The sequence below is a fragment of the Sinocyclocheilus grahami genome, unplaced genomic scaffold, assembly GCF_001515645.1.
Source record: "Sinocyclocheilus grahami isolate Dianchi unplaced genomic scaffold, SAMN03320097.WGS_v1.1 scaffold450.1, whole genome shotgun sequence".
Lineage (NCBI taxonomy): Eukaryota > Metazoa > Chordata > Actinopteri > Cypriniformes > Cyprinidae > Sinocyclocheilus > Sinocyclocheilus grahami.
The window spans coordinates 488042-503117 of record NW_015505629.1 but is presented as its reverse complement, the minus strand read 5'-3'; the positions used below and the strand labels follow the sequence as shown (position 1 = coordinate 503117).

Genomic DNA, 15076 nt, shown 5'->3' with positions numbered 1-15076 from the left:
TCCTCCATAAAATGTGCCGGCGATCCACAGCACTAAGTTGAAGTATTCCCTTCAACAGATCAGCTCTAGGCATAACGAAGTGGATATCGCCCTCTTTTGGAAGACCAAACAAAGTAGTTTCACTTTCACAACGAAAAACACAGCGGCCTAGCGTGAGCGAAAGCCCCGGCTTAGCGTGAGCTGAAGCCGGGCAAGAGTGAGCTGAGGCAGCGGGGTCGAGAACGGCGGTCCCGGCGAAGGAGTGGGGAAAACGGTGAAAGCTGATCCGGTGATCCACAGCACTAAGTTGATGTATTTCCTCAGCGACCAGCACGGATCAGCTCTAGGCATGACGAAGCGGATATCGTCCTCTTTTGGAAGACCAAACAAAGTAGTTTCGCTTTCACAATGAAACACACAGCGTCTTCAGGACATGGCGGCAGCGGCAAAAATACTACAGTGAGAATAAAAGTTACGCCTTCTTTCTTTGCGTGAACATTTGGGTGGCGTTATGCAAATCTTCCCACATAGTGAGGTAGATATGTGGGGTGTGTTAGAACGAGCAGTTTTAGGTAGGTGTGGCTGACTCTTAAGTTTTATAAAGAATATCTCTTTGGATTTGAGACTTTTGTCTTTGCAACTTTACAGATCTTCTTTATGCACCAAGAGCTTGTAACACTCAAAAGAGAAAAGAAAAAACTGAAATCGCATCATATGACCCCTTTAAGTGAAAAATCTGCTCAAGATGATCGAACAAATGGTGGCTAGAAACAGAGGTGAATATTTTACTCTAGAAAACAAAGCAAGCAAGCCAACAACAGTGCATCAGATGTTTAATGAGACCACGGAAGAGGAGTGGCAAAAACGTGAAGATGAGCTCATAGAGAGGATGTTGGAGGCAGCAACAGTGGATCTGAATGAAGAAACCGAGCAGTTATGTCACAAACAAAGAGGAAGCATTAAGTGCTCAATCCCAAATAGTATGTTTCTGTTTTTCCTTACAATGACTCAACATCAAAGTGTTCATATATTAAATACACTACACTTACATTTAAATACTGTAAATAAATAAATACTGTAAATAAAATAAGTATTTGTCAATCAATATCTATACTATATGATTCACATATTTAGGATTAAGTATTATTTAATGAGTTAAACAGTTTTATTCCATGGTCCCCTATCTCCCGTTTCTTAAACCAATGACAAGCATGAATGCATTCCATTGTAAATAATTTACAGCAAGCAAGCATGCATAATGTATCTATAAAACACCTAGCAACATTCCATGTACTTTCAGTGACCTTTGTTTATTCCTTTATTATGGTATGTAACTAGCTCACCTTTTGCGGCACCATGTTTGCGTAGCACATCCTCGTGCTTTCTGGCAATGTGCCGCTTCAGATTCCAATATGAATCTTTACTAACTCTCCCCGCACTCCCTCTCAGTTTCTTCTCCCTGCTCATTCTTAACTTAGATTTTTTACTTTACATTTATGTATAAGGCTTGCAACTTCGTTGAAACAATATCTGAACTCCATAACTGCTCTACTATTCTCGATCTCGAACAAGCAAATCACCAAAAGGCATTCTGGGTTGAGCGAGCGGTGCTGAGCGTTTTGAGCGAGCGGAGCGGAATCTTCAGAAAGACTCTTAAGGAAATATTACCACTCCGCTCCCCGCTCCGCTCCGCTCACATGCTCTGGTGGAGACTCACTGTTAGATGGATCCAGTTCAGTTGGAGCCGATACCCTGGACCCCACTGACAAAGTGTGCCGATGGCTCAGACCTAGACATGCAGTGTCATCTGGACACGGCACCATGAGCACTACATCAAGTTTTCAAGATCCGAGCAGGGAAAGTCTGAAAGATGATATTCCAGTTCACAAACACCGTCCCAGTGACATGGACAATATGAAATATTTCACTAACATAACAGAACAAAAGCATAAAAGATCATTTTCATTTTAGACATGACCTGTATATTGCATAGTTAACTATAGACCATTTTATGTCCCAGGGGTTCTTGAAAGTTGATTACTAGAAATTGTAATGTTTTTGGTTTTTTTGAAAGTCACAAATAGATTTGTGATTTTTATTTTTAATAGATTTTTTTATTCAACTGTCTTTTTTCTTTAATAAAAGGTAGTTATTTTCTTGTCAAGGCATGCCTGATATGAAAGCTGATATATATAGTCATATATTAGCAAAATAAAAATCAGTAAAGGTTATTGCGTAATGTTGATGCTAATGTAAGATGCACCAACCTCTTTATGTCTTTTTAAATCATTAAATAACTATTCAATGTGATAAATGTTATAAGCAATGTTTTAAAAAGGAACTTCGTGCAAATAACTTACTGTAATGATTCAGTCCACTGAAGGCGAGTTGAAGTGTGTACCCAAACGCAGTTTATTTATAAAGGTGATCCAAACAATAATCCTCCATGGCCGTGACAGGACAGGCAGTGAGTTCAAGAATGGCCTCCTTGGCCGTAGCAGGACAGGCAGTGAGTTCGTGAACGGCCTCTGTGGCCGTGACAGGGCAGGCAGGGAGTTCGGAAGGGGACGCCACCACCTCAGGAGGTTCTGCAGCGGATGCCGCCACCTCTGGAGGCACTGTATTGGATTCATGGACAGGAGATGCCTTTGGAGCAGACTCATAGGCAGGACAGGCCTCTGGGGCAGATTCATGGACAGAAGAGTCCTCTGGAGCGGACTCGTGGACAGGAGAGGCCTCAGGAGCAGACTCGTGGACAGGAGAGGACTCTGGAGTGCAGTGTGCAGCCCACATGCTCAAAATGGCGACCGCCATTACAGTAAGGGCAGCAGAGTGTGGCATGACCTTTAAGATGGCGGGGCTTGAGAGCGCTGACGTCACTGGGATGCCTACAGCTCATACCGACATCAGAGGTGGGTCCATCACACTAGCAATCAGTCTTTTCAGTCCAAGCCCAAGCTCTGCGTCCGACTCAGGTGTGGCGGCCATCTTGGCCGGGGACTCCGGCGTGGCGGCCATCTTGGCCGGGGACTCCGGCGTGGCGGCCATCTTGGCCGGGGACTCCGGCGTGGCGGCCATCTTGGCCGGGGACTCCGGCGTGGCGGCCATCTTGGCCGGGGACTCCGGCGTGGCGGCCATCTTGGCCGGGGACTCCGGCGTGGCGGCCATCTTGGCCGGGGACTCCGGCGTGGCGGCCATCTTGGCCGGGGACTCCGGCGTGGCGGCCATCTTGGCCGGGGACTCCGGCGTGGCGGCCATCTTGGCCGGGGACTCCGGCGTGGCGGCCATCTTGGCCGGGGACTCCGGCGTGGCGGCCATCTTGGCCGGGGACTCCGGCGTGGCGGCCATCTTGGCCGGGGACTCCGGCGTGGCGGCCATCTTGGCCGGGGACTCCGGCGTGGCGGCCATCTTGGCCGGGGACTCCGGCGTGGCGGCCATCTTGGCCGGGGACTCCGGCGTGGCGGCCATCTTGGCCGGGGACTCCGGCGTGGCGGCCATCTTGGCCGGGGACTCAGGCTTAACATGAGCAGACTCTGAAATGGCCATGTTGTGACGAGACTCTGGAAGATCAGTTGAGACGTGATGAGACTCTAGAAGGGCGGCAGTTTTGTGAAGAGACTCTTGTGTGGCGGCCGTCTTGCGATGAAGCTCTTCAATGTCGGCCATATTGTAAAGAATCTCCTGAGTAACCGGCATGATGTGAGCAGGCTCTGGTTTGGCAGACGTGACGTGAGCAGGCCCTGGGGTAGCAGAAATGATGTTAGCAGACTCTGGCTTGGCAGACATGAAGTGAACAGGTTCTGACTTGGTAGATATGACATGAGTAAACTTTGACTTAACTGGCATGATGTGAGCAGGTCCTGGAGTAGCAGATGTGACGTTAGCAGGCTTTGGCTTGGCAGACATGATGTGAGCAGGCGTTGGCATAGCAGGCATGACGTGAACAGGCTTGACGTGAGCAGACTTTTGGGAAGTGTCATGTTCCTCCTCCATGACACCCATGGTGAATGGTGAATCAGCCAGCAACAAGGCAAAGTCAATACATTTCTCCAGTGACCAACAAATCTTTCCCCCAGGCAACAGAATGAATGGGTTCATTTAAACCCACTCGAAAAATGTCCGTTAGCAGGCTTTGGCTTGGCAGACATGATGTGAGCAGGCGTTGGCATAGCAGGCATGACGTGAACAGGCTTGACGTGAGCAGACTTTTGGGAAGTGTCATGTTCCTCCTCCATGACACCCATGGTGAATGGTGAATCAGCCAGCAACAAGGCAAAGTCAATACATTGTTCTAGTGACCAACAAATCTTTCCCCCAGGCAACTGAGAACGAATGGGTTCATTTAAACCCACTCGAAAAATGTCCTTAAGGGCCACATCATTAAAAGCCACCAAATGGCACAGTCCACAAAAGTCCTCCACATAGTCCACAATGGCCTGATCACCTTGACGAAGGCGGAGGAAACTAACAACTGCTGGCTTCATTATTGAGCAGTCATGTATTCTGTAATGATTCAGTCCACTGAAGGCGAGTTGAAGTGTGAACCCAAGTGCAGTTTATTTATAAAGGGGATCCAAACAATAATCCGAGACTTCCAAGACTTTACATGAACAGACTTGACTAGAACAGACTTGACTTGGCATGGACAGGACTCACCAACAGCAGAGTTACAACATCAAATACACGACAAGGGCACAATGGGAACATGATGGCTAGTTATAGCAGACAAGGAGGGTCACATGACATGAACAAACCAATGGGAAACAAGACACATGACTAAGACAACCAATCGGAACATGACACAATGAACAGAGGAACCAATAGCATGAAGACATGAGGGCAAGGGAAGCATGACACAAACAGCATGAAACAATTACAAGATAAAAGACATGAAAACATGAACATGAAACAAAACCCAAACACAAAACCCCACATTACACTTACATGTGTATTGTACAAATCAGGGCCGCTGAAGCAACTGGGGTGAGCTGGTATTTGACCACCACTTTTCAAACTACTGCAGCAATGCCCCAGCACTTCAGGCCATAGTTTCACTTGAAGTGGCACTACGCAAACCTTTTGGTGTATGACATGAAAGTACAGCGAGAGAGATTAGAGAGCAGACGGCACCCTATGCTTTTGAATCACTCTCTCGCGATTCTTTGATGTCACACCGATTGGTCTGTGCAGTGCCGCTTCAAGTCATCTGACTCAGTTGAACAACCAATCAAAATCCGTGTACCATTCGTTCACTGGTTTTTTTAATTTAGTATTGAAAGTAGAAAAATTAGAAAACTGCTCATTTTTTTTTTTTTTTTTCATTTTTTCCCCCCCAAAAACTATGAACAAGAATTCCACTTAATTTTTAGTTTTTCGTTCAGGGGTAGAAAAATGAATAAACAGTTTGAATATTCGATTTCTACACATGGGCGGGAATGAAATGCCCCTTTTCTGTCAGCTGAAGATCAAAGCGTGCCGTCATCAGTTCTTTCTCAGTTCTGCACAGCAGAATAATAGTCCTCCGCTGCTGCAGGTGTATGGATCCTTAACGCGTTTATTGCAACTACATTTCATCTTTTTCTCATCAAACGGACCGCTGTCGGAAAAGTGGTGGCTGTCACTGGAGGTCTGCTGGAATAACGATGACCAAAATGCTGGTGGTCCGCCAGTGGGCCGCCAACTTTGCCACCAATGGTCCGCCACTGGCCCGCTGGTCTTATGTTACCTGGTAGATTTTGCAGTGCATTGTGGGATTTTTCAGGGAGCGAACGTTCCAGTGCACTGGAAGGATTTTGCGAGTGAGACAGCCCTTAAATTAGCTGACTCCCTGATCAGTGCCCTGACTACTGAACTAGGGAGCTGATTGAGATGAACCCAATGTTGGTATCAGTGTTCCGGACAATGTCAGTAGCACTGAAACATTTCACAGGATTTAAGTGACAAATGCCATTATCCACATGCACATGACAATAGAGACTGGATGTGACACTAAGCATAGCGACATGTGCCATTGTCTTCTGTGTTCAGATGCCATGTCACTTAATGTTAATACTGCTACTGGTTGGTTTTAACATTTTTTTAATTATTTGTATAAAGAGTGTAAATATTATATGAAGAATTTTGATGAATTTGATTTTATGTTTTCATTAGCACTATAATGTATACATAGAATTTGTTTTTATTCATGATGGGTTTTAAGGTTTTTGAAATAAGTGAAATAAGTGGAATTTAACTGAGTTAAACCTGGTATTACACAAAGCAAACACTGATACACTGAGGATTCTTTACTGCTTAATAAAAGGGTCAATATCACGGTAGGGTGCCTTTTGGTGTCCTGTACATAAATAACTAATTTGCCATGATAACGTAACATAAAAATGACTATGAAAGGGTGTGTTATATTAGGCTAAGTTTTTATATTCATAACAAAATCATTACTTGGCTCTTTAGATACATTTTCTAGATTTATTTTAGTTTTGTATAAGAGGATGCTTGTTATTTTGCCATGTTCCATGCACTGCTAGGTGTTGGGGCAATAACATGCAAACAAAAAACTTCATCCAAATATCACAGTTTTCTCCAAATAAGAAAAAATACATGTGCGAATTGTATGAGTTTCTTTAAAAGCACATGGTTTACATAAAATATTTTATGTATTTATAATTTGAAGGCAAACAAATAACCCTGTTTAGGAAAGGGACATCATACCTTTCAGAAAATATAATTTGCATCTTAATATTGCAATGAAAACGTATTTAACTAATATATATGTCCATGACAGGGTGGACATATCTTATGGTTTATGCTTCAAATAATGGCCCATAATTATCTAAAAAAAATGTGTGGGAGCTCAGCTAATATGTTTCTATAGCACTTGAGTGTCTACTATTTATGACATGACATAAAGCGAATGGGAATTTAAAACCAACATTTTTGAGTATTGTGAGGGTTGAAAGGCACTCTTTGGTGATATTGACCCGAAAATTAAAGAATATTTGCTTGATTTATGTTATCCTTGTATTTTGTCACGATTCGCTGTGGGAGGAACGAGAGAAATGTGGAGAACAAGCAAAAGTCTTTAATCCAGGAATCACAGGGGATACTCCACAACAGGATCACAGGAAACACAAGACATCCAACAAATAGACCCGACAGAAGAGAAATGCACAGACAAGAACTTGTAAACACAGGACAATTACCAAACACAGGTGCACAGAATGACTTATTAACTAAACGAGGACAGGAACATGACCAAATAAGCGAACACAGGAACAGAAACGGGGGCAAAACATAACAAAACAGGTCCATCATCCTGACATATCGCCCCCCTCCTGGAAGGTGCGTCCTTGGGGAACGCAAGGGGAACTTGCCCGTGACCAGGGCAGACAGAGACCAGGGAGGTGACGATGGAGGGAGGAGCCAGGGAGAAAACAGGAAGAAGTTGGAGCAGGAGGAGCCAAGCAGGACCCAGGCCACAGCCATGATGGCGACCCATGGTGGAGCCGAAGGAGGGAGGAGCCATGGAGGAGGAATGGCCGCCGACTCCAGGGGGCCGACCAACAGCAGTGGAGCAGGTGGCAGAGGAGCCCGAGGCAGAGACGGAGAGCCAATGAGCCAGGGGGATGCCGGAGCGACTGAGGACCAAGATGGAGCTGGCGGGAGGAAGGAGCCCAACGGAGCTGGTGGGACGGAGCAACAAGGTGCAGCCGGAGGAGAGGAGTCCTGAGGCAATCCTCATATTGTCTACTTAAAGTGTGTGTGCCATTCTCTTCAGCTCTTTGCATCAAAAGCTGTCAGTGTCCTGCCCAGAAAAGTAGAGCACATGGTCTCTACCTACCTACAGACCTACAGCTGGTTTTCAAATGCCACCCAGCTTCTCCAAAGATATTCAGAATTGTACAAAACAATAAATGTAGCTAAAAACCCTCTGAAGATTCTGCATCTTTCAGACAGGTGGCTCTCTATTAGTGATTGTGTCAACTATATTCTTTCACAGTATGAGGAGCTTAAGCTGCATTTCCAGTTGACAAAAGACAGTGAGAGGAGCTATGCTGCGGAATTGTTCTACCAAATGTACAGCGACAATTTCCACCTGATCTACCTGAAATTCCTCCTCCATTGTGTCAGAGTTAAACAGACTTACTAAAATCTTTCAGCTCGCCCTCGATTTTTCTAAGATTTTAACTTCAGCAGATCAGCACAGTGCTCAAGCAACACATTTTTGGCACAAACACTAAACTAAAAACTTTTCGGGACTGGTATAATACTACGAAAAATAAGACTTTTTGCCTCCCACTGCCAGCAGCTTACATTCCGGAGACGAATTGACTACATTCAAACATATGAGAAAGAAAATGCCTCTTGTTGAATCTACTTGCTGCATGAACTGCCACAAAGGATTGTGGTTCTTGAAACAAAGTTACTTGCTGGACTTCCAAAACAGGCAGAACACTCAGCAGACCGTCATCATGGACCCCCTCAGCATTCAGCCGGTGAGTCCCATGAATCTAGTCAATCTCAACAGTTTATACCAAGCGTAGAGGAACATGCCGAAACTGATCGACAGACAAATCGATGGCACAAACAGGGAGCGATTTATTATTGTGTAATTTTATTATATTATGCTATTTACTCAATGTGGTATTCTTACTCTTACTTGATATTTGGCCATTGGGCAATACTGGTGGTTTCCATTGGATTGTACGAAGTTACCTTAAATGACCCAATATACTCTGGGTCATTTCTAGAAGTTCCCACAGGAACAAGTAGCCAAATTTGATACTTAAAATGGTTGATCTAGCACATTCCACCAGTAATAACAATGGCCGGCCAAAGTGGCTGATCTAGCAAATTCTACTGATAAGAATGTCTGAGCACATGAGCACAAGTGCGTTTTTAATGCCTATAATGTCCTTGACCTGGGACAGTCAGTGCTCAAGATTTAGTCATTGTGGCAAACCAGATAGGCATAACCAATAACAAAAACCGGAACTACCAACTTTGGTGAAAGAAAAAGGTATAAAACAGATGAGCTGACAGACAAAGACTTGAGATGTGGTTACCGTTATCTCGGCTTTGTTGCTGTGACAATAAAGTCTTATTTTGGCATCTGGAACTCTGCTTCTCAACTTCATTGGCCGCACCCAAGAAAAATCCACGACAGTATCTCGTATTGCTGCGGTAGCATCCTCTACCCCAGATACGGCTATGATAAGGCTTGCAAACACTGGTATTCTACCACCCCCTATACAGCTTGAGAACAGATTTAAAGCATTAATGCGGGTGAGGAATCCCCAAATGTGATTAAACATGGATCGGATCAGCCAGCAGCTAACATCGTTACTAACAGGCGCTCAAGTTCGAGTAGACGGTGGCATTCAGCTCAGAGCACAGCCGAGCCAGGACTCTGATAGTGGGCGACTCCATTATCAGAAACATCAGTAGCAGGACTACAACATCTTGTTGCTTTCATCAAGCAACCGTCTCTGATGTGAACAGGGAACTCCGGAACATTCTGATGAAGCACAAGACTACAAATAGGATCATCATCCATGTGGGGAAGACCCATAGGAAAGAAAAATCAAAAGTGAAATCTCTTTAACATCTCAAATATTTTTCCTAGACAGAAATTAGGTTACTTTACGATCGAATTGAGATTTTTGCTTGAGTCTCCTGCTTCTCAAACTTGTCTCCTGAGACAAAAACTCTAACACTCTCACAATGGTCTCCTTTAAAGCTTTAAAAGAGATCTCAACAACATCACACACTGTGCTCAGATTTCTCTCCTTAGCTAAAGACTCTGGTGGTCTCATATTTGTCTCCTTTAAAGTTTTAGAAGAGATCTCAACAACATCACACACTGTGCTCAGATTTCTCTCCTTAGCTAAAGACTCTGGTGGTCTCATATTTGTCTCCTTTAAAGTTTTAGAAGAGATCTCAACAACATCACACACTGTGCTCAGATTTCTCTCCTTAGCTAAAGACTCTGGTGGTCTCATATTTGTCTCCTTTAAAGTTTTAGAAGAGATCTCAACAACATCACACTGTGCTCAGATTTTTCTCTTTAGCTACAGACATTGGATCTCTCACATTTGTCTCTGTTAAAACTTTAGAAGAGATCTCAACAACTTTACAAAGTGGGCATCAAGTCAAGTACTTGAAAGGCACTAAATAAAGGGGGGAAATCATGAATTCAGAGTTAAAGGCTATATTGAGAGAGAAATTATGCAGAAATAAGGATAATGTTACTTTTTATAAGACAATGTTTATGTACTTAGGCACATAATTTATGTTATAATAATGTACATAATAATGTTATACAAATGAAATAGTAATGTACCAGATGGCTCAATCAAAACTAATTTACAGAAAATGTAACCCTGGAGCTTTCTTTGCTGAAAGGCACATACATGGCTTATGACTCAGTCTTGATTATTAATTGACTAATTTGATTATTAATACATATTATATGGAAGAAATGTTTGAGCTCATATTGAGGCATTTGACTGGATGCACACTTTGTAAAGTTATTGAGATCACTTCTGAAATTTAGAAGAGACAAATGTGAGAGCTCCCGGGTCTTTAGTGTAGGAGAAAAATCTGAGCACAGTGTGTGATGTTGTTGACATCTCTTTTAAAGCTTTAAAGGAGACAAATGTGAGAGTGTTAGAGTTTTTGTCTCAGGAGACAAGTTTGAGAAGCAGGAGAATCAAGCAAAAGTTTTCATTCAATCTTAAAGTAACCTCATTTCCGTCTAGGAGAAATATTTGAAATGGTAAAAAGATCTCTTTTTTATTTTATTTTTCTTCCCTCTGTTTAGCTTCAATGTAATTTATCCACACCACTTCAATCAAAGACAATACATGCATTGTCATATTTGAAGTTGTTTTATGTAGACAGTGTTTTATTGCACAATGACTTAACAGAGGAAACCATAACCTATATTTATATACATGCAAAAATGTAGGCTGTACAAGACAAAATTTTAATGCTAAACAAAGCACAAAAAAAACCACTGGTATAGCGTTACATTTGTTAAAAAAAAGGTGTTATACTAAACATCTTGCACTTGTAAGTCCTTTCTAGTGTGTTTGGAAAATGTGGTGTATATAATGCTGGACACTGAAGATAAATTTAAACATTTAAACTAGTAACCCTTGATATTCTGAAATGTTTAATGCTATTTAAATGCTAGTTTTAGTATTTACAATATTAGTAAAAGTTTAAAGTTTCTCCTAAAATAAAACTGAAGACATCTTAAGACAAAGCTGATATCTCAGTGAGACATATAGGAGAATCACCCCTTAGTATCCTGAGTGTAGAGTTAACTCTGTCAGAGCCATAGCCTTGTGAACAGCACATTGACGTGAAACACAGCTGCAGCATGGGTTTGAATCCCAGCTAAAGGTACTTTCCTGCTCCTTTTCAATTCTCACCTGCCCAATTGATTCCTGTCTCTAGTCCTACTGTCCTGACCATTAAAGGTGAAAAACCCCAATACAATCAAAAAAGCAACCACTGAGCAGAAAATCCATTTTTATAATGGAGTCTTGAAGACATTACAGACAGACAATAAAGAGATCTCCCATGTTTCTCACACGTTTCTCTCCCAATGTCATTTTGGATTCCTTTCTTTCAGAACTTTCTCTTGTCTTATGGCGCTTTTCCACTGCACGGTATGGCACGGTAGGGCTCGGTACGGTTCACTTTTGGGGGGTTTTCCACTGGGTATAGTACCTGGTACCTGGTACTTTTTTTAGTACCACCTCGGTTGGGCTTCCAAGTGAACCGTACCATCACCAAAACGTGACGTGCAAACTCTGCTGATCACGGATTCGTCACTAACTGCGTCACTGAACTTGCGACACAAACACAACAGAACCGCTAGATTTAAATCAGCACAGCCAGCGAAGGATTGAACGCAACTGTTTTGAATGAGCGCACCTTTTTTAACAACCAAAAAGTTTTGTTGTCTGTTGCGGATGATCAGACATTCCTCTCGTTGATAGCAGAGGAGCGGCTCCAGCGAGAGCTTGATGGGGTGACGCGGAATGAAAAAGTTTTTTTTAGGAGTCGTGGTAGTAGAGGCGGCGCAAACTGAACTGAACTGCAGTAGAAACGCAAACCGTGCCGAGCCGAACCATGCTGTACTGAGCCGTGCCGAGTCATACCACGCAGTGGAAAAGCGCCACTAGTTGTGTCTATTTTTATTTCTCCTAAGGATTTTTAGGAGAAACATCTGAGACATTGTTGAGACTAAAATGAGAAATACATTTTTTTTTGTATTTATCAAAAATCGGATTCAGCGAGAGCTTGATGGGGCGACGCGGAATGAAAAAGTTTTTTTTAGGAGTCGTGGTAGTAGAAGCGGCGCAACTATAACGACATGTGAATAATCCCACCCACTCTAAAGCGGTACTGAACTGCAGTGGAAACGCAAACCGTGCCGTGCTGTACTGAGCCGTGCCGAGCCGAGTCATACCACGCAGTGGAAAAGCGCCGTTAGTTGTGTCTACTTTTATTTCTCCTAAGGATTTTTAGGAGAAACATCTGAGACATTGTTGAGACTAAAATGAGAAATACATGAGAATCACAACTAAGTCTCCTGAGGTTAGAAAGAGCAATCACTGAGCAATAAAATATTCCTACAATGGAGTCTTGATAGAGATTGCAGCAAGACAATAAAGAGATATTCTATATAGATGTTTTGACTCTTTTTCTCTCAAATATTTCTCATGTCTCATTTGTGTCTACTTCCATTTCTCCTAAGGAATTTTAGGAGAAACATCTGTAATGCTGTTGGTACTAAAATGAGAGATATATGAGAATCTCATTTAAGTCTCCTGAAAAGCAACCACTGAGCAACAATTTTTTCCTATGGGAAATTATATTCGGAAAGAGCAGTCAGAACTCCTTAAGAAGGATTTCAGTGAACTCTTTGAAACACTTCGAAGACTCAAAGTTCAGTCGGTCATCAGTGGACCACTCCCAGCAAGGGGAACTAACATGTTTTCACGGTTGCTTGGGCTGAATACATGGCTACAACGATCTTGCAATATAAAAGGAGTGAATTTCATCGAAAACTTTAATCTTTTCTGGGGCCATAGACAACTGTTTAAACCGGATGGCCTCCACCCAAACAAACTTGGTGCAAGAGTGCTAAAGGAAAATATCTATTTCTCCCGCCGTCATCCTTCAGTAGTGTGTGCCAATCCACTCAACCTGAATAGCACACACATCTGGACAGAGTATGAGTGACGACAGGACTTCCTATCAGCTGGTTGATACATCCCACAAGGACACTGATAACACCACGCAGCCACAACAAGCACTGCTCATGGGAACTATCCCGGCTGAGCCCTGCCCACAGAGCTCATCACAGACAGACAGCCCCCAAGGACAACTTGCTGGAAAGCAGCCAGGGAAGCCAGGACAACATATCACAGCCACCAGAAACACCAGAGCCACAGCCCTCTCACCAGACACATTATCCCTCTCTCCAGCATCTCCTCTTCTAAGTCACAGAAAATGAACTGGTGTATGCTGGGACCAAACTCTCCTTTTGCTGCAAGCCCCCAGATATCAACTAAAAAATGGCGGGCCCCACAACAACCAAAGCCTGTGGGCCCAGCTCGCCCTCCTCCTCCTCTGAGAGCGCTGCCACAACGCCAGGGCCCAAACCCTCCTCCATCTGCTGTAGGTGAACCAAAAATAACTGATAGCAGCTCTCAGTGATATGTGTTGGGTCCCCACTATGATAGCAGCAGCATTCACAAATGTTTACAGAACAAGCAGGAACCCAGTGTGCCTGTAGCTTTCTCTATTTCTGTTTCACGTGATAGAAAGTCTAAGGCCTTTTCAAGTCGTACGGCTGACCCATCTAATCTGCGGCCTATTATGCATCAAACTAAAATTGCTGTTGAGACAAAATGCAATGCCATCAAGTTAGCATTTTTTTAAAATAAATCATTTCTAATCAATGATTTAATAACCCCAAACAACCTGGATTTATGTTTCTAAACGAAACATGGCTAGAAGACAGCTGCAGTGCAACGGTCCTCAATGAAACAGCCCCTCCTAACTTTACTTTCATAAGTGTCTGCAGGACTGTTAGGAGAGGTGGAGGTGTAGCTGCTCTATTTAAAGATGTCTATCAATGCAAGCAAGTGTCATTTGGTCAGTATTTGTCTTTTGAACATCTAGGTATTGTGCTGAAAGGTGCTCCACGCATTATGTTTATCATTATTTACAGGCCTCCAAAATACTCTCCAGCCTTTGAGGAAATCATTGATAGCATTTCTGTGAACTCTTCAACCTTCCTCAGAGTTTGACTGTTTTGCTATTGCAGGGGATTTTAATATTTATATAGATAATGCAGAAATCAAACTACAAAATAAATTATAACTGTTTTAAACACTTTTGGCCTGATTCAGCATGTGCATGGACCCACACACAATCGTGGACATACTCTAGATTTACTCATCAGTAGAGGTCTAAACATTTCATCTATTGTTATTAAGGATGTAGCACTATCTGATCACTTCTGTATTTTCTTTGATATATTGATCTCTGCTACCACTGAATCTAGAGCTGTCTCTGTCAGAAAGAGATGCGTTAACGAGAACAGTAGTGTGCTATTTATGAAAGCTATATCTTTAACACAAAGCATTTCTGCAGATTCTGTTGATCTTCTCCTTGATTCCTTTAACTCAAAAGTTAAGAATGTTATCGATGATATTGCTCCTGTAAAAGTCAGTAAGAAGTCTCGCAGACAGAAATCAGCTTGGAGAAAATCAACAGCAGTTCAGAGTATGAAAAGACAATGCAGAAAAGCTGAGCGGATGTGGCGGAAGACGAAACTTGAAATACACTATAGCATATATAAAGACAGCCTTCGTACTTTCAATGTGGAACTAGGCAAAGCTAGACAGTCATTCTTCTCAAACCTTATAAACAGTAACTTAAACAACACTCACACTCTTTTTGCTACTGTTGAGAGACTGACAAACCCCCCAAATCAGATTGCCAGTGAAATGCTCTCCGACAGCAAATGCAATGAGTTTGCTTCCTTCTTTTCTGAGAAGATCAATAATATCAG

General features: G+C 42.9%; 1 pseudogene; it reads left to right on the top strand.

Moving 5' to 3' along the window:
- The first annotated feature begins 5621 nt into the window (after nucleotides 1–5621).
- LOC107552415 (GTPase IMAP family member 8-like) overlaps nucleotides 5622–15076 on the top strand; it is a 23901-nt pseudogene continuing 14446 nt past the window's right edge.